Raw genomic sequence first — 26,653 nt, forward strand, 5'->3', positions numbered from 1 at the left:
TAATATGGCTTTATTCAATGCTATCAGTTCTTTTTAATGCTTTTATGTATACATCCTTGATTTTTTTACATCTTAACATGAGTTCTTACAAAACAAACTCAGTTTGATTTTTAGAGATAATTATCTGACTGTTAGTAAAAATATTAATAATCAGCAGTCAGGCATTATTATTATCATTTTTTTTTTTTTAACAATCTCATATACTAGAACAAACCTATACTAGTATATTTTAGCATATAAAATATACTATGGTATTTTGGTAGTTCATAAAATATCATGAAGAAAGATGTAGCATATTAATTGAATGTAATGTGATCGATTAACCAATGATAATAATTTCAACTGATTGAATAATTGAATCACTGATTATCTTGAAAGTTTATTTTTCCTTGGTTAGACTATAATAAATTTAGTTTAATCCTTTATCCAAGTGTGAGCAAACAAAGTTTGCACCTGAAAGTATCTTCAGGACTGGGGTAAGGTGGAATTTATATTTTTTAATAATTTATAATTTATTAAAGGTGGAATTTATGATGTTAACTTGCTCCACCTTTGCAATGAGTTTCTGGTGTTGTACCACCTTACCCCAGTCCTGAAGATACTTTCAGGTGCAAACTTTGTTTGCTCACACTTGGATAAAGGATTAAACTAAATTTATTATACTGATTATCTTATAACTCACTTCTCCAATCTTTGGATAGGGTGGAATTAAAAGATACTGCATTATCATGATTTCTGATTTAGTGGCTGTTAAAAAAGATATTTGGTAATTAATAAAAAAAGAGCCATACAGCTTCATTTTGGTGATGTAAATTACATAAAAATAATGAATATTAAAGATCCAACATTATTTCAAAGTCAAATGTTTGCAGAAACTATGATCGTTTTGCCTAGAGAGTTTATGAGAATACAATACTCAGTATCAGAGTTGCCTTAGCTTGCACTACTCAAACTTGCAGTATTAGTGCTCTAATAAAAGGCGAATATGCTTTGGCAGTAGTCATGTTCATTTAAGTAGTGCAAGCAAAGAATACAATCGTCAGCCTTAGCTAAGGCTAATGATTGTATTCTAATAAGCACTCTGGTCAAAATTACAAAACTTTCATTATTTCTACAAATGTTTGGCTTTGAAATAATGTTGGATCTTTAATATTCGCTATTTCTATGTAATTTACATTGTCAAAATGAAACCACATGGCTCTTTCTTCATTAATTATTTTATACAATGACCAAGTTCAATTATGAAAAATACATTTCTCTGACAGATTTCTGCCTGATCTCTGAAAAGAACCATCCAGTTCAATACAGATGTCAGGCCAATGAAATCTTTATTAAATGCACTAATAAAACAACACAAACTTGGTAGCAGTCATGTTCTTTAAGGTGGTGCAAGCTAAGGCAATGCCAATACCGATGATTGCATTCTCATAAGCTCTCTGGTCAAAATTACAAACATTTGGCTTTGAAATAATGTTGGATCTTTAATATCCACTATTTCTATGGAGATATTTGGTTCTATATGCATGTTAACATGATCTGTTTTCTAATTCTTTTCTAAGGAGAAAGATCTGCCTTATTTATTATTTTAACGATAATCACATGCATGGAGGGATTATCATAAAAACCTACAGTACATTAGAACCATGGATGGGCAAAAAGGAACTTGTTTGCATTTAATTTCAAAATGCTGTTGATTGTATTCCTTGGAAAACACGAGATGGGAAACTGTTTCAGAGGGCAGCAGTAGAGATGAGAAGAAACTGTTCTGTAGGTTAGGAGTTAAACAGTGAAAGAGCACGTTTAAGTGGATTAAAATGATAGTGAAGGAATTACTGATGCCAGCTCAGATGAACACTGAATATGGAAGTATATGTAGAAAGTGCAATTTTTTTCAAGAAGAAAAATCTTTCTCAAGATTAAAGACTGAAAGAAAATTATTCTTTTTTTGTGGGAGATCAGAGATCTCTCAATGTCTCTGATTATATGTGACATGTTTTAAAAATGAACATATCAATATACATTAATTTTGGACAGGACAAGAAAAATGAGCAGAACAAGAAGAAAGTAAGGTAACAATGAATGATAATAACAATAAGGTAAGTCTGTTAGAACATAAATAAAAAGAAGTAACATGATACAGCGATGCAATCACGAAATTTGTGCTTTCCAAAGGAGTCATTACTTCAAGCTTCCCAGGAGCAAAAATTAGTACTTGTTGGAACTAATGATTTATGTAGTGATATAGGAGAGGATTACAAAGGATTACTGGAAGAGAAAAAGAAAAGTGAAAGAGCAAAAACTGTTAGCTCATTAATGAGATATGACAGCACTGACTAAAAAAGGAGCTATGATAACAAATGATTCAATGTGCAGGCTGTGTAGAAGGAATTAATGGGAGTGCATGGACATGTGAAGTGAGTTTGATCGTAGAAAAGACTCGTATACAAGGGATGGCCTGTACTTGAATGGATTTGGTATCAGGAGCCTGGAGAAATTATTATTGGGTTGAGACCTAATTCAGAAAGTCAGGGAAACTTGATCGTCATGGGATGAATGATGAGAATGTGTGCAAGTACACTATTGTATGTACACATGACAATGATATGAATGTCACACATGGTTACGAATATGGTGACGGGATATGCTTTTTGGTTTAGACTTTTTTGAGTGTATGGGGACAGAAAAAAAAGAAAAGAAAGCTTTTGAATACTTATATCTACAGTCTGCTGCCCAAATGGGCCAAGCAGACTGTAGATATAAGTATTCAAAAAAATCAAAGCAATAACTTGCTATGTTATACACAAATGCCAGAGGCATCAGAAATAAAGTTCATTGCCTTGGTGAATATGTTTTTGCCTAAATTATTGGTATTTGTGAAACCTGGCTATCAAAGTCAGAAGCAGTAATTGGAATTGAATGCAGAGAGGATATAGTATAGCAGAGGGTATAGAAAGACATAAGAGGATTAGGGGGATAACTATTAATGATTCAGCTGATTTGTATCCAGTTAAGGCAGAAACTCGTGAAAACAATAACAGTCATAAAATCCCATGCAGTGAGTTTCAGGCTATTTTTTGTGAAGTTGAGGCTCTCGACTTCAAATACATGGTGGGTGTTGTTGAAAGTTTTTCCACTTGGCTATACTATAAATTAAAGATACCAAGAAAGTACATACTTGGTTCAATCCTTTATCCAATCCCCTCCATGTGGGACACCAGTTTGTGGTGGAGAGGACCTCCCAGTGATGGCCCTTTTCATTGTTCCTCTTTTTCTTTGCTTTACTTTCTGTATTCTTGGCTCTGCTTCTCCTGAGTCTTTTTCAGACCACTGGGATCCAATGCCCTGCGGCCATGTTTGCCGTGCGGTCCGACCCATGGACATCCGGAAAGGGGGATCCTGGTAATCTTGTGCTACTTCAGCCCCTGCTTCGGCAAGACGGACAATCCTGGATGGCCCAGCCAGGATCAATCCGCTAGTGAGCTTGCCTGCAAGGATCAATGCTGTTGCAGTAAGTTTCTCACCAAATGGTCCGGGGTCGGGATCCTAGACATGCTGTAGTGATGGTATAGCATCCAGGGTAGCCCTGGCATTCCACTCCTGAGTGCAGTCTTTGCTTGCCAGGTAGTGGGCATCCATATGTGGCTCCATGGTGGGTGGGGAGCTCTGGCACCGAACTAAAAACTTCTTGAGCATGAATCCTTCATCCTCAAATTTTTCAGGGACCCTCACAAAGTCCCAACCAAGTACTGATACTGTAGATACAGCATATGGAAACAGAAGGAAGAAACAAAAGATATCGGATGTTAACATAAATGTACCAACCTTTTTAATCATTCATGCAACAGGTGAAAAACCAATTGGGAAAATGTCACCCTTCTTTATTCAAAAAGGTTTAGAAGGACTAGCAGGACCTCCCAAAACTGTTAAGAAATTGCGTTCTGGTGATATCCTCGTGAAAACACTGTGTCAATAACATTCCGAGAAACTACTGAGAGCAACGACAATAGGTGGAACACAAATTGCAGTAACACCTCATACAACACTCAATTCCAGTAGAAGAGTGATATCAGAATGGGATCTCCTTGATGTTCCTGATGAGGAGATATGTTCAGAGCTTACAGATCAAGGAGTGATGGGTGTGAGGCGCATCCTGATACATAGGGATGGTCGCCTGGTTTCAACCAAGAACATCATCCTTACTTTTAATACACCTAGGTCTCCAACATCTGTAAAAGCAGGGTATCTCAGCTGTCCTGTTAGAATGTACATCCCTAACCCGCTGAGATGCTTTAAATTGTTAAATTGTGAATGAAGCTATGTTATGTAATTTATTATTTTTCATTCACATTTAACATTGCTTATTAAATATTAATCATGGCTCATATAAAATTATTTATTAGTCCTTAATTGAGAATTACTAATTAAATATTTAATTAAAACCTGATCTACTATTAATTTATGAAAGAATAATATGTTTAGAATTTTGTATAATTAAATATATATGGTGTAACGTAAACTGTTAATTTATATTTAACTGTATACGTAATCAAAAAGTTAAAGAAGTAGCTTAAATATTCTGTTGTTCTTATTTGTCAAATATTTAATGTTATGTAATCATTCATGTAAGAGTAGTAACAGAGCATACATTACATTAGCGAAATGTTTACGTTTAGTCTGTTGTCATGGAGACGCACGCGTAAACAACCACGAGTGAAGAGAGCGTGGCGTTCGAACGTAAGGTGGGAGTGAAGGTCAGATAGAATATAGAGAAAAAGGGTAAAGAAGAAGGAAGGTCATAGATAACATAGAGAGGAAGAGAAGAATTATTATTAAGGAGTGAGGAGAGAGTTTTGCGGAACCAAGATTATAAAATCCTCAGGGCAGAAATTTATGAGTATAGTGTTGGGAAGTGAACCTATAAGTAGTGAAACATAAAGTTTAATGTTATAAGCGAAATCTGCTGTTGTTATGAAGAAAGGTTAATGTCGTAATCAGATAAAAAGGAAACTGGACAGTCAATGCGAAAATTCTGATTATTTCCAGTTAATCTGGATTACGATTAAATTCTATGTTGCCCTAGGAAAAGGTTATATTGATTACTTGGAGAAAAGTGAACAGGAAAAGATATTAGTACCTAATTACTGTTGTTTGGAATAGTGAAGTGCGACTTACAGAATACAGTTTAAACTATGGAGAATCTCTATTATGTGTGTTCCGCTAATGTTAATTAAGTTAATTCATAAGTGCTCTCTCAATAATTTGATGTATTGAAGAATTTGTCTGGTAAGAGTAGTTGTACTGTATAAGTTTCTCTATTCTAGCATTAACTGTAATATATCTCCGACGCTCAAGGACCGGAATATATTTGCTTGGAATATTGTTTACGTAGTTTATTGCCTGCTGTGAATATAAACATTGAGCTGATAGATTTGTGATGACTGATTAAATGTGAAGTTGTTATGTTAACTTGAGATAAGAAGATTTGTGTTTTTGAGACTGTGAATTGTATACAAAGATTAGAACATTGAGTTGGCATACTGATTTAGGAAGATGTGTTAAGTTAATTGTATAGTTCCATTTTAAATTAGAGTTCTTGTATTTGTTAACCATATCATATATTAAATGTTTTATTTTGTTGATCTAAATATTGTGTTTGCCTGAATTCCTTATTATTGCACCGTTCATAAATATTCGAATCTTGCGGGAACCCCAAGTAAAAATGATAATAGATGATTCGGCCTAATGAGATGACTGTTAACTTAATTTAGAACTGATCCTACTATTTATATAGACTAATCTAAGAATAGGGTGGCGCAGTATAAATATAAATTTCCCTACTTTTAGATCGGTGATCAATTCGTAATTAGTTGTATTATTCATAAAAGTGACTTGAAACTAGATAGAATTAGAACACGACAGAAAAGAGTCGTCACGACAAAATGTCAGAGATATGGATATGGCCAAACTACCTGTCATGGTTCTACTTCCTGTGCCCAATGTGGTAGTAAAGAACATGATAACAAATCTTGCTGTGCAAAAAAAGCTAAATGTGTCAACTGTCAGGGAGATCATCCAGCTTACTCTCGTGCATGTCAGAAATGGAAAGATGAAAAAGAGATACAAAAAATTAAAAAGAACAAAACATAACATATCAGGATTCAAAAAGAAAGCTGGCTACCATTACAGCTCTTCTGAGATCCTCTTATGCTGAAAAAGTAACAATTAAAAAAGTGCCAACAGCAACTCAAATATGTCTGTTCCACCATATGATAATTTCACCATACCTGAACTTTATGATCACAAGTGCTTCTCTGTTGAGCGCATTAATCACAAGACCTATGGCCTTACTCCAGAGACAACTTCAAAAATGGTCCCAGTCGATTATGGTGGAGATATCATTCAAAGATAAACCACCAGACACTGGCACAGAAAAAATGGATACCCCGGTACCCACTGAAAGTAAACTAAACCTACCAACTGACCCTAACACATTTGATGTTTTGAACACTCTACCAGAGGAAGAGATGGACACTGGTCATCCATACTTCCCTAAAACAATGGATAAATATAAATCTGACAAAGTCCTCAACCTTCCGAAAACCAGACAAGTCAATAAAATCAAGACAATAGGAAAATTTTTACAATGGAACTGTCGTGTGATTCGCCAGAATATCGATGATATCAAGATGTTGGTGCAGAAACACAAACCTTTCTGTTTCTGTCTACAGGAAACGTACTTAAGACCCAATGAGGACCGTAACTTTAAGAAATTCACTGTTGTACATAAGGACAAAACTGGAGGTGGTCCTGCTCATGGAGGAGTAGCTATCCTAGTGGGCAGTCATATTCCTTTCCACCATGTCCAGCTTAATATTACTCTGGAAGCAGTAGCGATTCGGCTATCTGTGGGATTGATTTCTTGTTACAGTATGTTCAATTTATTTACCACTGAGTGCTGAGTTAAATAAAATTGATCTTGACAATCTTATCTTGCAACTGCCCTGAACCCATACTTTTGATGGGTGACTTTAATGGTCACAATACTCTGTGGGGTACTGTCAACACTAACAGACGACGTCAAATCATTGAAAGAGTCCTTGATAATAATAACCTCTCTCTTTTAAATAATAAAGTTAATACTTTCTTTCATATGCCTACCCGTTCATATTCTGCAAATGATCTTACAATCTGTTCCCCTTCCATTCTTCCACTGCTCACATGGGATGTTGAAGAGAACATATACGGAAGCGATCACTTCCTGTTCTATGTACAATGTCCTCACAAGAACCATGTTCACCCACATACCTATATGGAAAAATAATAAATTTAGTTTAATCCTTTATCCAAGTGTGTGCAAACAAAGTTTGAGCCTGAAAGTATCTTCAGGACTGGGGTAAAGTGGTACAACACCGGGCGACTCCTTGCAAAGGTGGAGCAAGCTACCAACACACTCCTATCTCAGTATCTCCCACAATGCAAAACACATCTCCTTGTGGATATGTATAATGTTATGCATTGAGGGAAGGGTCATTACCCAGACTAGTTTCGACTTTTATTGAGGTTTCTTCGGTGGAAGCTTTGTTTGCACACACTTGGATAAAGGATTAAACTAAATTTATTATAGTCTGACCAAGTGAAAAATAAACTTTCAACATCTTCCTCTGAATCCAGAGTAATTTAATAAAAAGGTGGCACACCGTTTGGCGGCTCCTATAGAAGGAGAAGACCTTGCTAATGCCTTGGTATCTCAACTTGGGCCTGGCTCCCACTGAAGAGACCTCAATAAAAGTCAAAACTAGTCTGGGTAGTGGCCCTTCCCTTAATGCATAACATTATACATATCCGTAAGGAGATGTGTTTTGCATTATGGGAGATACTGAGATAGGAGTGTTGGTAGCTTGCTCCAACTTTGCAAGGAGTTGCCCATTGTTGTACCACTTTACCCTAGTCCTGAAGATACTTTCAGGTGCAAACTTTGTTTACACATACTTGGATAAAGGATTAAATTTATTATAGTCTGACCAAGTGAAAAATAAACTTTCAACCTATATGGAAAATGGACCGAGATGATTGGAATAGTTTTTCTCATCTTGCAAAATTTAATGCTGATACTATCAGTCAGGCACCTAACAATGAAGTGGTCAAGTAAATAACAGAGTGCAATATCCAGGCAGCAGCAGCTTCCATCCCGAAAACATCATCTTGGTTTCCATTCTATTCAAAGCCTTGGTGGAACCTAGAAAAAAAAAATTTCGCAGATATCCCACCATGTCAAATTTAATAGCTTTCAAGCATGCTCGAGCCAAAGCACTTTATGTGAGACGTCAGAGTCAAAAACAATCATGGATCTAATTTACTACATCAATTAATCAAATGACCAGTCCAAAAATTGTATAGGATAAAATCTGGAAAATGAAAAGCAGATATAGTACACACTGTTTGTCTACCTTAGACCATAATGGAAGTGTTATTGCTGATCCCAAAGCTATTGCAAACACTTTGGGAGAAACATTTGCTAGAATCTCAGCAACAGCTTCATATTCTCCTGAATTTTTAATACTAAAAGAGCAGCAAGAGAAAAAGGCTTAATTTTTCTACCAACATTCTTCAGCCATATAATCAGCAGTTCCTCCTTAACAAATCATATAATTTGTTAAGGAAGAACTAAAAAGAGCTCTCCTACAATATCACCCTAGTGCAGTAGGGCCTGATGACATCCATTATGAAATGATAACACATCTATCATCATCTTCTATGGATCTTTTTCTCTTATTATACAATAGAATACTTGCATAGGAAGAGTTTCCAAATTCTTGGCATAAATCAATTGTCATTGCTATCCCAAAACCAGGAAAAGATCCTACAAGCAAATAATTATCGACCCATTGCTCTGACCAGCTGTCTTTGTAAGATACTAGAGAAAATGGTTAATACCAGACTTCTCTGGTATTTAGAAAGCAACAGTCTTCTCTCCAGTACACAATGTGGTTTCTGTAGACATCGTTCAACTTTAGACCATTTGGTTCGTTTAGAAACTTGTATAAGAGATGCATTTCTGAAGCGAGAACATCTCGTTTCAGTTTTCTTTGACATAGAAAAAGCTTATGACACAGCCTGGAGATATGACATATTAAAAGACCTCTATAACCTAAGTCTCAAAGGATGCCTCCCTGTATGTAACTTTCTGTCCAGGCGAACTTTCCAAGTCAGAGTGATAAGCATGCTATCTCGACCATATCATCAAGAACAGGGTTCTGTCTTAAGTGTGACCCTTTTTGCTATTAAAATTAACTCAATTATTGAACAGCTTCCTCCACTGTAGACAATGCTCTATATGTTGATGACTTCACAATTTACTGTCACTCACATAACATGAGGGTAATTGAAAGACAACTTCAGCAAGCAATTGATCATGTCTCTCTGTGGGCTCTTAATAATGGGTTTAGGTTTTCAACAGAAAAAAAGTGTCTGTGTACACTTCTGTCGAAAATGCACTCATCACCCAGATCCTGAATTAAGAATGGGACATACTGTTATTCCAGTAGCTACAGAAACCAAGTTCTTGGGACTCATCTTTGACAGAATACTTACATTTCTAACACACATTTGTCAACTAAGAGAAAAGTGCGAAAAAACTTTGAACCTCCTTCGCTCTCTATCCTCTATTGAGTGGGGTGCTGATCGAGCTTCATTGCTCCATCTTTATCGTGCACTTATACGTTCAAAGCTGGATGGTTCTGCAAGAGAGAGTAACCTAAGATGGTTGGATTCCATCCATCATCAGGGTATATGGATAGCTACTGGTGCCTTTCACACATCACCCACTCAAAGTCTTTATGTTGAAGCAAATGAACCAGCTCTATCACTTTGATGGAAACAGTTATCGCTTAATTATGCTCTAAAAATAAAACCTCTCCGAGATCATTCTACATGGACTAGTATCTTCTCTTTGCACTGGGAAGCTCAATATCACACACGTCAAACTGCTATACATCCTTTTGGTATGCGTGTTAAAGAAACTGTGCAAGCTGTTGGTATAAATGTTGACATTAGCTACACTAAACATAACAGCATCCCTCCATGGCAGGTTTGCACACCATCCTGCAACCTCTCACTTTGTCAGCTACAGAAATCTTATACTCCATCATCCATCTACCTGCAATTGTTTAATGCACACAGAGCAGCACACACTGATTTCTTACTCATCTATACTGATGGTTCAAGAACTAATACCTCTGTTGGCTGTGTTGCTGTGTTTCCTGACATTATCTCAAATCAGATCCCACCAGACTGCAGTAATTATACAGCAGAGTTACATGCCATTCAGCTTGCAATTGTGCATATAAAAGAAAACTGCTACCAAAAGTGTATAATTTACACAGACTCATTGAGCTCTTTACAGGCTATCTCCTCTCCTATGTATAATCCACATCCAGTACTTTATGAGGTGCTACACCTGTTTCACAAAATGAAAATCCTTAACTTTGATGTTCAGTTCTGCTGGATTCCCAGCCACATCAGAATTAAAGGAAATGAGGCTGCAGCTGCTAAATCATCTCATACCTTCTACAGTTTGACAGTTCCATATACAGACTACAGACAGCTTATAAGATCAAAGCTAATTGCTCAGTGGGAGTCAACATGGCAGGAAACATTGACAAACAAATTATATAATATTAAACCTGAAATTAAGCACTGGCATTCTAGTCAACGTACAAAGAGAAGGGAGGAGGTTGTTCTTGCTAGCCTCTGCATAGGTCACAGTCACCTTATGCATTCTTATTTATTGAGAGCTAATGACTCTCCCATATGTGAAAAATGCAATACACATCTCACTATTTATCATATTCTGGTAGAGTGTCAACAATTTACACGAGAGAGGAATGAAATTTTCACCTATCTAACCAAGCCATATACACTCAGGGAAATGCTAGCAGACTCAGGCAGATTGCATGATGTCTTTAATTTTTTAGAAAGAATTAATTTGTACAAGCACATTTGACTGTAAATTTGTTTATATATAAATACTGTATTGCTTAACTTTTATTATTATTATTATTATTATTATTCAGGCCTCCATGGAGTCAAAAGACTCATCGTGGGAGGTCCTTCCTAAGAACATAAAGTCTGTCAAGACTCATCGAGGGGAGGTCCCCCCCCCCCCTAAGAAACACAAAGTCTATCATACCACTCCTTAAACTCATTGACCGTTCTCGCTTCCACCACTCCATCAGGCAATGCATTCCACGGTTCAACCACCCTCCACACAAAGAAATTACTCCTTACCCTCTTGCTCACAGTTTCCTTTCGTAACTTCCAGGGATGGCCTCTTGTCATCACTCCTTCCCGCTGTTCAACCAAGCGAAAGAACTCCCCAGTGTCAACCCTGTAACCACCTCTCAACAGTTTAAAAGTCTCAATGATATCACCTCTCCTTCTTCTATCCACCAAACTCTGCAGTCCACATTCCCTCAGCCGATCCTGATAACTATGCTTGTACAGTCCTGAAACCATCTTTGTCATCCGTCTTTGTATCCTTTCCACAGTTAATTTATCCCCTTCAAATCCTGGGGACCAAATCAGAGAACAATAATCCAAGTGTGGTCTGATCAGAGACTTATACAACGGAATGATAAACATCTTATCTCTGCAGGTCAGTGTCCTTCTCATAATTGCAGCAATCCTCTGTGTTACTTTCACCACCTTTGCAATATGCCCCCTAAACTTCAGGTATCTATCAATCAACAACCACAGATCTCTTGTCCCCCCCCTACTTCCTCTAGTATGACTCCTCCCATAGAGTATGCAGCATCCCATTGATGTTTCCCAAACCTCAAGCCTTACATTTTGCTGCATTAAACTGACACCCCCATTTATTTGCCCATCAATCTAGCTTATTCAAATCCTCTTGCAGGGCTACCACATCTGCACTATTACTAATAATCCTTCCCAGCTTCGCATCATCCACAAACAACTGAATATTCCCTTGCAATGTCATTGATATAAAGGTTAAACAATATAGATCCTAGTACTGAGCTCTGTGGGACCCCACTTGTAACCCTCTGCCTCCTTGAAACTGCTCCACCATACACAACTCTCTGATACCTATCAGACAGCCAATCCTGAATCCAGTTCACCAATCTAACATCCAGACCCATGTGCTGCAACTTAAATATCAGCTATCTGCAAAACTGTATTATTATTATTCAGGCCTCCATGGAGTCAAAAGACTCATCGTGGGAGGGCTTGGATGCGCTCCACAATTTCTTAACAAATCTAAACTAAATCAAATCTAAATCCTCAGATATGTGGCACCCTGTCAAATGCCTTCGCTAAGTCTAAGAAAATTACAGTATATGCCTTTCCCTCATCTAATGTTCTCGTAACTTTATTTTAAAAGGCTAGCATATTGCTAAAACAAGAGCGCCCTTTCACAAATCCATGTTGACTCTCACAGGTAATGTGAGAGTCAACCTCATCTGCTCAATGCTGTATACGGTCCCTCACTATTTTCTTCAAGATCTTAAAAACTACTGATGACACACAGACTGGCCTATAATTAGACACTTCCAGTCTGTGACCACCCTTATGCAATGGCACTATCTTACCTTCCTTCCATTCCTGGGCACCTTTCCTGCAGCCAGACTTTCATTGAAAAGCCAGGTTAAGGGCACTGTCAGTTCCCTAGCACATTCTCTCAAAACTCGTGGTGAAATACCATCCAGTCCCACAGCTTTACTGACATCCAGAGTACTCAGTATCTGAAACACACTCTCCTCCTGTACCACTAAAACTCGAACCAGACCTATCCCTCTAGCATTAAAACTGACTCCTCTAGGATGAAATACCCCAATAAAGTGTTCGTTGAACAATTCCACTATGTCCTCTGCATCAGTCACTCTATTCCCATTTTTATCCCACAATATCATTCTTCCACAGTCATTTCTCCTCCTACTAGCCACATAGCTAAAAAATTCCTAGGATTTTCTTTGGATCTTAGGGCCAATCTCCTCTCATATTCCAGTTTTGCTTTCCTTACCACACTAGTCACTCTTCTGGCCTCTGTCTTATATTCTTCATGCATCTTCTCTTCACCTGTCTCCTTATATCTCTTCCATAGCCTCTTTTTTGCATGCAGTTCCTGTTTAATATTGTTTGTCATCCACTTTACTCCAAATTGTGTCCTCTTCTTCACTCGTGGTATACAACTTACCATTGCTGCTAACAAATATTCTTTCACAATTTCCCACACACTAATGATATTCCGGCCTTCCAATTCCTCCCTCCATGAAACTTCAAGAAGTTGACGTCTAAGACTATTATAATCACCTGCATTATAATTCCGCATAAGTTCCCGTCTCTTTGATACTCCTGCATGTCTATTCATTTTCCAAGTCAAAACCATATGGTCACTCTCTCCAAGTGGTGGGAGAAATGTCAAATCAGTTATTATCAACTCTTCTGATGCTATAATCAAATCCAAAACTCTTGAACCTCTTGTTCCCTCTGTTACATGTTGCCTAAGACATTTGTCCCTCAAGAATTCTAGAAATTCCATTCTCCTATTATATTATACATACATGTTATTCATTAGTTTAAATTTTGACCAATTATGTATTACTGTAGGCCTTGAGCTTGTATATTTGTGTCACCCCACAATGCTAAACTTAATTTTTATGCATATATGCTGTATTATTATTATTATTATTATTATCCAGGCCTCCATGGAGTCAAAAGAATCATCGTGGGAGGTCATTTTTAGGAAACACAAAGTTTATCATACCACTCCTTGAACCCATTGACCGTTTCCGCTCCAACCACTCTCTCAGGCAATCCATTCCAAGGTTCAACCACCTTTCACGCAAAGAAACCATTACTCACCCTCTTGCACACAGCCTGCTTTCGTTACTTCCAGGATGGCCCCTTGTCATCGCTCCTTCCCGCCGTTCCACCAAGTGAAAGAACTCTATAATAATTCCTTTCTGACTCTTTATGTATTAGTATAATAACATTTGTTGTAATCTTACTATAGGTATATACTGCTTTCCTTGACTTGTATATGCATATGTTAACCTATACTGTTATCTATTTATGTACTGCTGAAACCTCTGCAGTAATTTTGTTAATATGTAGATACTGCATTGTTTAACTTAAATTTTGTATATGCATACAAAATTTAAGTTAAACACTTATTAGTTTTATTTAATATTTAATAATAATATTTAATATTATTATTAAATATTAAGCATACATTTATTAGTTTATTTTCTGACTAATCATGTATTGCTGTAGGACACCTTGTCTATTTGTGTACGTTCTAATAATTCTGTTTATACTGCATTGCTAAATTTAATTTTCATCCGTGCATATTGTATAATAATCATTTTTTGCCTATTTTTCTACTGCTGTAAAATGTAGATACTGCATTCCTTGGCTTGGTGTTGCGTATTTTGTGTATTAACTTATATTGTTAACTATTTTTGTACTATCGTAATAACCTCTGACCTTGTGTGTTGCTGTGCCCTCTGCAGCAGTTCTGTTTATCTGTAGATGCTGCTTTGTGGAACTAGATTTTTGTACAGATATATATTTACAATTTTCTGTAACTGCTTATGTATAATTGTAACCATTAGTATGGCACAACATGACCTGTGTTGTCTTTGTGCCAAATAAACTATAAACCAAACCTTTATCCAAGGGTAAGAAAACAAAGTTTGCACCTGATGTATCTTCAGAACTAGGACAACTTGTGGTAAAGGTGATATGACTTCACATCACTTGCCTTAGTATCCCATAATGCAAAGCACATCTCCTTGTGGACATATATAATGCTATGCATTATGGGAAGAGTCACTACCCAGACAGGTTTTAACCTCTATTGAGTTCTCATCAGTGGGAGCCAGACCCAGAGGTGATACCAAGGTTGAAGTAATGCAGAAGTCACATTTTTCATATGAGTTGCCAAAAGATGTCACACCTTATTATTATAATACTCTGGATTAGAGATAGCTAGTTGTTGAAAGTTTTTCCACTTCGTTATACTATAAATTATAGATACCTCATGAGACTTCAATAAAGGTCGAGACCGGTCTGGGTAGTGACCCTTCCCATAATGCATAGCATTATACATGTCCACAAGGAGATGAGCTTTCATTATGGGATACTAAGGCAAGTGATGTGAAGTCATACCACCTTTACCACGAGTTGCCCCAGACCTGAAGACACTGCAGGTGCAAACTTTTTGTTTGCTTACACTTGGATAAAGGATTAAACCAAGTATATAATTTCTTGGTATCTTTAATTTATAGTATAACCAAGTGGAAAAACTTTCAACAAATAACTATCTCTAATCCAGAGTATTATAATAATAAGGTGTGACACCTTTTGGCAACCCGTATATGAAAAATATGTCTTCTGCATTACTTCAGCCTTAGCACATCTCTACTGCAAAATTATCGTCCAATTAATCTTATCTCCATCCTGGGTAAGGTTGCGGAGAAGATCATCCTCTCACGACTCCAAACCTCAGTAAATGACCTAAACATCCTCTCTAAAGAACAGTTTGGTTTTCGGCAACACCATAGTACTACCCAGCAAATCCACAGAATTGTGAAATACATCACCACCAACTATAACTGGTGCCAGTGCACAAGAGCTGTTTTCCTAGACCTATCCAAAGCATTTAACAAAATCTGGCATTTCGGACTCCTATACAAACTTATCTCAGCCAGTATCTCACTAAAAATGGTTCATCTAATCCATTCATATCTTCAGAATAGATCAATACAAGTCAAAATTAACGGTTCTACCTCATCCCAGCGCCATATCTTTGCTGGAGTGCCGCAGGGATCCCTACTAGCTCTATTGCTGTTTTCTATATACATGTCAGACATCCCACACAATCTGATGTCTTCCATCTTGGCCCTGTATGCGGACAATATAGCAATACTAACCAGATCTCTCCGACCCCACTTCATTACCAGAAAGCTTCAAGAAAACCTTCTAAAGCTGGAGAGTTGGTTCTCCAAATGGAAATTGGAAGTCAACCCCCCAAAAAGCTCAGCCATTCTTTTCTCGAAAAGGCCAATATCTCCTGCAGGAGATTTGTTACTATTCAATACTAAAATTCCCTGGCAGACAGAAACAAAATACCTGGGTGTAATTCTTGACAAAAAAGCTATCTTTCAACCAACATGTTAAGTCTACGTGTGCAAAGGTATCTAAAGCCATCGCTCAGATCTATCCACTAATTAATAGAAATAGCAAGCTCAGCAACAGAATCAAATTGCAGCTATACCAGATGACGATTCGTCCTATAATCACCTATGCCTCTCCAGCCTGTAGCCATCCCTCTAATACTAACATTATCAAAATATGAGTACAGAACAAGTGCATGAGAATGATTCTGAACGCCCCATGGTATGTTAGAAACAATCAACTTCATAGATACAAATATTCCCTATATTTTCTCTTTCCTACACTACTTAGCATCTAAGTTCTTCCTAAAGACATCCATACACCCCAACGATTTGGTTCAGCAAGCTGCAGCATACGAGGCAACAGACATATTCAAACATAGAAGACCAAAAGCTATATTAACCTCCTATAGCAATGCATAATCTCCATGACAATCAGGGTGAGCAAACTGCACATAAATTTTAGTCTCACTGTAACCGCAACAGATAGCAGGGAATATGAAAAGCATCTTGCTTTACTCCTAAAGACATAAATGTCAATTGTCAAAGTCCTTGGCACATCTCTGGGTCTGGCTCCCGCTGATGTTGGAAAGTTGTTACCTCAAATAAATGTTGAAACTGGCCTGGGTAGTGACCCTTCCCATAATGCACAGCATTATATCACCTCTGGGTCTGGCTCCCACTGATTAGACCTCAATAAAGGTTGAAACTGGTCTGGGTAGTGACCTTCCCATAATGCATAGCATTATACATGCCCACAAGGAGATGTGCTTTGCATTATGGGATACTAAGGCAAGTGAAGGGAAGTCATACCATCTTTACCATGAGTTGCCCCAGTCCTGACGATACTTCAAGTGCAAAGTTTGTTTGCTTACACTAAAGAATTAAACCAAGTATATCTTGGTATCTTTAATTTATGGTGGGTGTTGCAATAGAATTGGTGGTTCAGTTAATGGGAATAATGAAATGCATCACCAAATTATCCTGGTACTAACTGAGTTATCAATATGGGTGACTTAAATTATCCAAACACTGATTTGGTAGAAGAGAAACCTCAGGTTTCTCTTCTACATTGTTTCATTCTTTATTCTTAACAGGTAACATGCTGAACTACAAAGCAGGAAATTATGACAAACTCCAATGGTATCAGTTACCGAATGGAAGGATATCAACAATGCATCAGAACTGATATGAAAAGGTGCTTAAATGATGTAGCATCTGAATGTATACCTAGAGTTCAAAGAACAAATAGGGTGGGAGTGAAATGATGTTCAACCTTATTAAGCAAGAGATCCATAAGAAGATGATGATGTGGAAGGAATATCATGAGAATAAGAGTGAGAGGAGTTATGAAATATATAAAGTCATGCAGAACAGTTATAAGTATCGTACAGAAAGCTAAATCAGAGTATGAAAAGATACTGGCTGTGCAGGCTAAAAGCAATCTGATGCTATGCTGCAAGTAAAAAGGAATTGAATGTGGAAGAATAACTAGTAAATACAGAAGAAGATGAAATTGTTCAAATAAGGAGTAGTTGCTTCACTAAGATCTATCGACCAGGTGTATGTAACATGGTGCAGTGTCACCACTATACTCAATTAAGGGATAGAGGTGCATAAGAATGAGGGAACTGTTGCTTAACTTGGATATCAATTCTGTAATAGGGTCAAAGCATGTATGCTAAAGGAATGCTCAGCCGAAATGGTTTGGCCCTTGACATGTTTCTGTAACTTGAGTCTCGGCTCAGAAAAGATACTATAGAAATGGAAAGAGTGTATGATAGTTCTGTTGCACAAGTATGGTACAAAAACCAATGTTTCTAACTACTAACTTATCAGTATCTCTGGATTGGTGGTCTCTGGATTGGTGGTCAAGATTTTGGAGAAGTTAATAAGACATCGCATACAGAAGTGGATAGACAGACAAGCTATATTTTGCAAAGAATAATATGAGTTTACTAAAGGGAGGCCATCGTTTAGCAATTTGCTCATATTTCATAATAAGGAATGTTCAGCCAAATGTTTCAAATGAGATGGATAAAGGGAATGGATATACTGGTAGGCTTTGTTGAGGCATTTGATAGGACACTGCAACTGAAAGGCTGCATAAACTGGAGAATGGGATTGAAACATGAACTATTTATTTGTAAGTGGAGGTTTCTGTGGTTTAGAAGTTCACATGGTATATTCCAGTAATTGGACCACATTATTTTTTTTAATAAGCTATTAAAAGCGTGATAGCATTTTTGAAATCTTGTTTCTGAGAGATGCTTGTAGGAGGTGTGTGGAGGATTTTTTTTGATAGTCATGGTTTCCAGCATCTTCAGAAACAAGATTTCAAAAACGCTATCACACTTCCATATATCAAAAATGTTACAGACAAGATGGCTAAATTACTTAACAAATATAACATTAAAATGGCCTTTCTGCCGCTGGAAAAAATTTCGAGATTTCTACATCCCCTGAAACCTCCTCATCATCCTTCAAAAAAACCAGGTGTTTACAAAATTTATTGTTCTTGCAGCATCTGCTACGCAGGACAGATAGGAAGATCTTGGGAAATTAGCATGAATGAACACCAAAAGGATGTGCAAAACAGAAAAGAACACAAATCAGGTCTAGCTTTCCATACCACTTCCACCGGCCACAATCTACTCTGGCAGAAAACAAACATGAAACATGTCGTACATAGAAAAAAACTGTTACATAAGGAAATTTAAAGAAGCTGCAAACATGCTTAAAATACCAACACAATACAATAAAAATCAAGGATTAATTCTCCACCAAGTTTGGTCAGCTTTAATAAAAAATATACCCCAATCAGACCTCGGACATTATGAACATGAACAACAGGAACATGGCATCATCCAGCATTGTTTAAACTCAGCACTGCTTTGCATCTGCATTCTGATTTTTAATTTTATGAATAGTCAGATGGCTACAACTGTATAGTATGAAATATTACTAATAATTTCTCTTTTCTTTGTGTTTTAACCTTTTACCCCTGAAGATGCAAGTCAAACGACTTATGAAACTTGTCGGGTCTTTTATTAATTCATTGTGTTTTATATAGCTTATTAAAAAAAAATGTGGTCCAATTACCAGAATATGCCATATGAACTATTTACTCAGGCAAGTGAGTGGTTGATGGATAGGTATCAGAAAGTGGTATATAAGAGGTATGACTCTACTAGATTTAAAGCGATCAGTGGTATACTCCAGGAATCAGTCCTTAAACCATTATTGTTCTATCTATACATTAATGATATTTCAAGAGATCTGACAGGAGATATTGAATTGTATGCAAAGACAGGCAGAACAATCACGGATTCTACTGATATACAGCGCTTACAGAATGATTTTAATAAGCTGAAACAGTGTGGCAAATGATAATGGTGGTCACTTCGTTGTTAGTAAGCGTAAAGTTATCCACTTTGCTGTGATAACAGCATATTATATTAGCAGGATTATGTTACAAGAAATTGATGAGGCTAGAGATCTTGAAGTTATAGTGGATGGGAAACTGAAGTTCGAAGATCAAATTGCAAAAACTGAGAATGCAACTCAGATGATAATTGTGATGTCAAAACAAACAAGGAAGTGATTTTGCCTCTTTACAAGGCCTTAATACAGCACCTGGACTAGTGTATGCAGATGAGGCCTCCTGGATTCAAAGGGGATAAAGAGGAGTAACAAAGATGACATCAGGATTATGGCATATAGATTATGAGAAGAGATTCAGAGTTTGTGGAATGCAGACACTAGCAAATAGGAGAAAGAGAGTGCATTAATATAGGTATATAAGTTGACATACTTAGAAAAATTAAGGACAGGAACTTAAACGTATGTGAAATAAATTTATTAGCTGCAAAATTTTTGCCTATATAGCATAGGCATCCTCATCACACTGCTAATGGAACACAATATAAAATTAGAATTAAAGACAATGGGGATGGATATTAAATTGGTGATATGGATAAGAGAATAGCTCATGGACAGATACCAAAAAGTAGTGTATGGAGGAGCAGAGTCCAGGATGAAGCAGGTGACCAGTGGTGTGTCTCAAAGCTATGTGCTTGGACCATTATTGTCACTAACATAGCAAAATAACTAACCAAGCTGTTGTAGAGAGCTTGCAGGATGATTTAAATAAGCTGGCAAAATGGGCAAAAAGGTAATGGATGTCAGTTCAATGTGGAAAAGTTAAAAGTTATGCATTTTGGGATTAAAAGATTACCAGCTGTATACCACATCAGTAAAATGATACTCCGAGAGATTGATGAGGGAGTGTTAGTGAATAGGGAGTTGAAGTTCAGAGGGCACATTGCTATGGTGTCCAAAAATAGCTCATAGGATTACTTGGTTATTGAAGAACACACTAAGATGCACAGATAAAGAAGTTATTATTCCTCTTTATAAGGCGTTAATACGTCCACATCTGGATTACTGTGCTCAGGTCTGGTCGCCTGGATTCCTTGGTGATGGGGAAGTTGTAGAAAAGATTCAGAGGAAAGTGACCAAGTTGGTGAGTGGTAAGGAATGCTCCCAGCATTGATAGATTAAGAGTTTGTGGATTATAGAAGTTAGTTGATAGGCAGAGAAGGGGGGATATGATAGAAACATTTAAATTAAAATTTTTATTTATAAGATTGATGCAGGGGAAATATTTCAGCAGTGGGATAGGTGGAAGAACAAGAGGTCATCCCTGGAAATTAAGTAAAAGTGTGGTTAACAAGGGTGTGAGCACTAGATTTTTCGCTTGGAGAATGGTGAACGAACGGAATGCATTGCCTGACTCAGTTGTGAGTGCTTCGTCTGTAATGAGTTCAAGAAAAGGTATGATAGATTGTGTGGATAGTTTGGGTCTCCTGCAATGAGTCTTCTGATTCCATGGAGATACCCATATAATAATAATAATCATTTTCAAAAAGCGTCACTATAGCGTTGATAGGACAACAAACAGTCAGTAAAATTCCAACTTAAAAAAAAAAAAAAATTACAATATAATGATCAGGAATTTGCATAAACATTATGTAATAATATTTCCCATAAAGGGAATAACTGAAGGCCATCAGATCTGTTTAAGTTAGGTCGGTGTAGAAAGGTCTTGCACATAAGCACTCCATAAGGAATCTACTTCTAAAAGCTTAGTTTTCTTCCAAAAAACTCAATGTTTAGTCGAGATAGCATGTTCTGCTGGGCCAGACTGTTCTGAGTCACAGTACTGGATGTAAAATTTATGTTCTTCATGGGAGATAGTTACAGATCTGCCAGACTGTCCAAAGTGAGACAAACCACAGGTTCTGGTAGACATATGGAAAGATGAGCAGAGAAAGCTTGTCTTTAGGTAAAGAAAAGAAGGTAAAAATTTTCTGACAGGATGAAAGAATACTACAATATTGTGAGATTTTAGTACTTTAGCTATATGTTGAGAAATCCCTTTAATATAAGGGAGTAGAATCTGAGTGATATCCTCAGGAGATGTAGAGACTAGCTGTCTAAAGCTGCTAATGGCTTTCTTAATAAAAGATTCATTAAAGTCAATTCTTGTTGCAAAAGTTCTTCAGTGAAACAAATATCATGAGCATGATGTAATAGGGTTTTAATAGCTCCAATCTTTTGACTAGAATAATGTGATAATTATCATCATCCTAGTCAAAAGGGATGATGATTAGCATGAAAAGGGATTTTGCTTAGCATTATGGCATACTAATGCAGCTGATGTGAAATTATTAATCTCTATATGCAATTAGTACAGTTGTCACAATGCTTCACGTGTAAACTTGTTTGCTTACATGTGGATAAAGAATTAAACCAAGAATATAATTTCTTGGCATCTTTAACTTAATGACTGAGTTTTTGCAATCCTGAAAACTATATTTGAAAGCTGTTTTTAGCAGTAACAAGGATGCTGCTGAAAACAGTATGTGCATGCAGAAGCACACTTTGAATGGAATTAAACTTGCCAGACTCCAAAAATTCGACAGTTTGATTTTCACTGATACTTTACCTATTGTTCATATTTCTTCTAATACACTATATCTGGTCAATTTCTAGGTCTTAAATCCTTACTTTTGAATTTTAAGGGCTCTGAAAATCATAATTGTCATAATCATTGTTTTGAAAAGGAAAAAAAGTTTCCCCAGATGCAAATCCTTGCCCCACAGTATGACACTGACTAAACAAGAAAAAAAGATGTAGTCAGGGGAAATATGATTAATATGTTTACAATTTTTAATTTAATTCAACTTGTAATTTTATTAATTCCATTTTAGAAAATCATCATAGATCTCCATGGGATCCAAGATTTACTACACAAATTGCACTAACCATGTCTTAAAATGGGAGAGTTGAAGGATTAGAAGTGAATGAAAAGGATGTATTTCAAATAGTAAGCACTCTAGATGTCAATAAGGCAGTAAGAATGGATTAGATTTGCCACGTGTTTTAAGAGACTGCGTTAAGGAAGTGATCATACCATTGATCTGACTTTTTAACGAAAGTCTTGCTAACAAGCAAGTCTCTAACTAATGGAAGGAAGGTAAAATGGTGCAACTGCATAATAATGGTGGTAGAGATATGAAATGATAGTTTGCATTTCTTCTGCTTGTCAAGATGTTTGAAAAATTAGTAGGAACTTGTATACTGAATTGGGTAGAGTAATAATATTTATGAAGGTTAGCATGGATTTATCAAAGGTTGTTTTAGTAATATGGTTGCCTTTTATAATCAAATAACAAAAGCAGTTGATGAGGAAAAGACATGTACTGCTATTTTTCTGGATTCTGCCAAGACATTTGACAGGGCACCATATAATAAATTGATATTTAAGTTATTAATATTCAGGCCTCCATGGAGTCAAAAGACTCATAGTGGGAGGTCCTTCCTAAGAAACACAAAGTCTATCAAATCAAGACTCATCGAGGGGAGGTCCCCCCCCCTAAGAAACACAAAGTCTATCATACCACTCCTTGAACTCATTGACCGTTCTCGCTCTCACCACTCCATCAGGCAATGCATTCCATGGTTCAACCACCCTCCATGCAAAGAAACCACTCCTCACCCTCTTGCTCACAGTTTCCTTTCGTAACTTCCAGGGATGGCCTCTTGTCATCACTCCTTCCTGCTGTTCAACCAAGCGAAAGAACTCCCTAGTGTCAACCCTGTAACCACCTCTCAACGGTTTAAAAGTCTCAATCATATCACCTCTCCTTCTTCTATCAACCAAACTCTGCAGTCCACATCCCCTCAGCCAATCCTCATAACTATCATTGTACAGTCCTGAAACCATCTTTGTTATCCGTCTTTGTACCCTTTCCACAGTTAATTTATCCCCTTCAAATCCTGGGGGTCCGTGTGGGGACACCTGTAACCCCAATCGGGTGCGTCCCCTGGTGGCGAATCGGGGAAGGCTCGTCATAGTTTACTATGAAGGGTAGGAGAGAAATAAAATACCTCCCGCGGACCAACAGGATAGCACTTCCCTCATAGGCCGGTCTGGGGGCCTCGAAGGTGGCAGCCCCACCACCAGACTCGGGTGCTGAAGACTAATCCCCTGTACACCTTAAAATTTCACTCATTAAAAGAAATAACAAAGAGATAGCCGAATTGCCTAAATGGTTAACGACAAAGCGAGGAAAAAGGTACATGAGATACGGAACATGGAACGTTAAAAGTCTACATGGAAAAGAAAACGAATTAATAGATGAATTTAAAAAATCAAGATTGGATTTGCTAGCAGTCACAAAAACAAAAAAGAAAGGTCAAGGTTGCCAGAAAATGAAAGATGGGTATATACTTTTCTATTCAGGGGTAAACCCAAGAGAATGGGGAAAACAAGGGGTAGCTTGCATAATTAAACCAGATCTCAAAGAATATATTACTAAATGGCAACTAATAAACGAAAGGTTGTTGACAATTACTATATATTATAAATCAGACAACCAAGTATTCACTGTAATTGTTGCATATGGCCCAAACGATAATGCCAATAAAGAAATTAAAGATGAATTCTTCGAACTCTTACAAAAAACAATTGAAGAAGTTCAAGGGCATATCATACTACTAGGAGACCTTAATGGCCGGGTAGGGAATCAAGTAGATGAAGAAACGAAACAAGTGTTGGGATCACAAGGAGAAATAACCCGGAATAATAATGGAGAAAGAATAATAAATCTTTGCCTTACAAATAATTTAGTAATAGCGAATACTATGTTCAAGCATAAAGAAATCCATAAGTTTACCAGGGAAGAGCCCAATAGAAACGAAAAATCTATAATCGACTACGCCATCATAAGCAGATCGTACTGGAAATATACAAAAAATGCAAGAGTCTACAGAGGGTAAAATAGAAGAGAGGTCCTGAAATAGGCAGTGACCACTACTTATTAGTATTGGAAACAATCCATAAAATAAAAGTTGAAAAATGTAGAAAAAGTAGCAAGGAAATAAATGTTAAGATAAAGAACTACAAACTAAAGAAAGAAGAAACAGCCATGGAGTATAAAAGTAAAATAGAAGAGAAGATGAAAGAAGTAGAAAAAGAGATATATGAAGACCAAGATTTGGAAAACCTATGGTACAGGTTCAGAACACTTCTTCTAGAAACAAGCAAAGAAATTTGTGGTGTATCATTAAATAATAAACAGAAGAAACATAAAACACCCTGGTGGACTGAAGAACTAAAAGAAGAAATTAAAAAGAAAAAGCAATTATGGAAGAGATATATAACATCAAAGCTGCAGGTTGATAGAGAACTATACAACAACCAAAGAAATAAAGTTAAAACCTTAGTGAAAGCAGAGAAAAGAAAACGCTGGGAAGACTTTGGACATACTTTAGAACAAAATTTTAAAGGAAACCAAAAACTCTTCTATAATGTTTTAAGAAGAATGAGGTCAGAGAAAGAATGCCCCATAAATTTTATCAAAAATAAGGATGGAAAGTTACTCACAAATTCCGAAGACATCATGGAAAGATGGAAACAGTACTTTCAAGAATTATTGGAAGATGCAGACACGGAAAAAATAGCACCCTAAGAGCAAGACACACAAGCAAAATAGAAGATCAGAGTGAAGAAATTCATGCAAATGAACTGTTAGCAGCAATAAATAAAATAAAACTGGGCAAATCAGCAGGCCATGACCAAATAACACCAGAAATGGTAAAGAATTTAGGAACGAAAGCCATAAAATTTCTTTTACACCTATTCAATGTTGTATGGAAAAAGAAAATTATTCCCAAAGACTGGGAAGTAGTTATAATAATCTAACCCCTATATTTAAGAAAGGAGACAACTGCAAATGTGAAAACCATAGAGGAATTTCGCTTTTAAGCGTTCCAGGAAAATTATATACCTGCATTTTAGAAGCGAGGCTTAGGAATCAAATAGAGGACACACTGGATGAAATGCAATATGGCTTTCGAAAAAATAGAAGCATACAGGATCTTATCTTCAGTCTTAGACAAATATCAGAGAAAACATTGGAATATGGAAAAGAACTACATTCATGTTTTATAGATTTTGAAAAGGCCTTCGATCGTGTTCCCACACACTTAATATGGCAAACATTAAGAAAAACAAGATACAAGATAACTTAATAGCAGCCATAGAAAGCCTCTACAAAAGTAATAGAAATTATGTAAGAACCAGTAATAATAGATCAAAAGAATTTGAAACAAATGTAGGAGTGAGGCAAGGCTGTATCCTCAGCCCTCTTCTCTTCATCGTAGTAATGGATGAAATTTTAAAGGCATGCCAAACAAAAACAAAAAAATTCCACTTAGGATACAGGAAACTGAAAGAAACCAGGATTACACATATGGCTTTTGCAGATGATGTAGTGATTCTAGCAAATACAGCTGAAGATCTGCAGTACAATATCAACATTTGGTATGAAGAAACAAAGAAAAGGAATATGACCATAAATATAAACAAAACTAAAACAATGATCATATCTAGAAACCAACAAAAACACATAATAAATATAGAGAATCACCAACTGGAGCAAGTCCACTCCTTTAAATACTTGGGATCATATATACAAGAAGATGGTAGACTAGACACAGAAATTAACAACAGGATAAGAGGGGGAACAAAGCTATTCTATGCAATGAAAGGCTCAGTCCTAGATAAGAAAGAAGTCACCCAAAATATCAAAATGGCAGTGTACCGTTCAGTGTTTCTACCAACATTAACACAGTTGTGAGTCTTGGTGTTTAACAACAGGAAACAGAAATAAACTACAAACAATTGAAATGAAATATCTCAGGAAAGTGGCACAAAAAACAAGACTAGACTGAATAAGAAATCAAACCATAAGAGACAGCTTTCAAGTTGCACCTCTGAATCAATTCATGACACAAGCCCAAATGAGATGGTTTGGACATCTTAATCGAATGGAAGAAGGAAGAATAGCAAAAACTGTATACGAAAGCCAGAAAATAGGAAAAAGAAA

At 36.7% G+C, this 26,653-nt stretch overlaps 1 protein-coding gene across 8 annotated transcripts in view; it reads right to left on the reverse strand.

The window, feature by feature from the left end:
* The window catches only part of LOC150101193 (uncharacterized), a 178,812-nt gene that overhangs the window by 148,676 nt on the left and 3,483 nt on the right, over positions 1–26,653 (reverse strand). The gene's annotated exons all lie outside the window — the stretch shown is intronic.

Source organism: Typopeltis vanoorti, chromosome 12 (genome assembly GCF_054136105.1).
Source record: "Typopeltis vanoorti isolate ZY-2024b chromosome 12, IOZ_Tvanoo_1.0, whole genome shotgun sequence".
Lineage (NCBI taxonomy): Eukaryota > Metazoa > Arthropoda > Arachnida > Uropygi > Thelyphonidae > Typopeltis > Typopeltis vanoorti.